This window comes from Colobus angolensis, unplaced genomic scaffold (assembly GCF_000951035.1).
Source record: "Colobus angolensis palliatus isolate OR3802 unplaced genomic scaffold, Cang.pa_1.0 Scaffold162, whole genome shotgun sequence".
NCBI lineage: Eukaryota > Metazoa > Chordata > Mammalia > Primates > Cercopithecidae > Colobus > Colobus angolensis.
This window is the reverse complement of record NW_012114733.1, coordinates 3651624-3652457: the sequence shown is the minus strand read 5'-3', so window position 1 is coordinate 3652457 and position 834 is coordinate 3651624. Positions and strand designations below refer to the sequence as shown.

General features: G+C 41.1%; 1 pseudogene; it reads right to left on the bottom strand.

Moving 5' to 3' along the window:
• Positions 1-512, bottom strand: part of LOC105508488 — a 2647-nt pseudogene extending 2135 nt beyond the window's left edge.
• Positions 513-834: the final 322 nt, after the last annotated feature.

The window sequence follows — 834 nt, the reverse complement described above, 5'->3', positions numbered from 1 at the left end:
AAAATCTGCGCATGTTCAAGTCCCTAATATACTCGATCTCCTGACCTCGTGATCCGCCCGTCTCGGCCTCCCAAAGTGCTGGGATTACAGGCTTGAGCCACCGCGCCCGGCCCGCAAACAGCATTTTTAACACAAGCCTCCAGGGTTCCAGGACACCCTCCTCTTTCCCCACGGACACCAAAATCTGCGCATGTTCAAGTCCCTAATATACTCTGGTGCATATACTATGGTGTCAAATTTGTATGTCCCAAATACTCTAAATCTCTAGGTTATTTATAATACCTTAATACAATGTAAGTGCGATTTAAATGGTTGTTATACTGTTTTTTTATTTGTATGGTTTTTACTGTTGTATTATTGCTTTTCATTTTTTCTGAACATTTTTGATCTGTAGTTGGTTGGATCTAGGATGTAAACTGCAAGTGTGGCAGGCCTACTGCACTGTTTTGTTACTAGAGGAAGTGAGGACACACCTGTGGACTTGAGCACCTTCCATTCACCAGTTGCTCCATGGGCATACTCTAATTCAGGTCTCCCCACAACCCTCTGAGTTAATATTTCTTTCCCTATTTTAAAGATGAGAAAATAAAGCCTAGAATGTTTAACTTTGCTTCTGTTTTGAAACTAACTGAGAGATAAATTAGGGTTTGTACCCATGTCTATCAGCTTCAACCTTTCTGCTTTTTCTTCTGTACCCCAGAGCCTGTTAAATTTTGGAAATCCCAGAAACAGCCCACAAACTTGGGTTAATCTCCTTAGAGATTTTGACAATGTCCTTTGAGAACCCACTGCACCACAGAAACACAAAACCCTTTGCATATTAATGTCATTGAA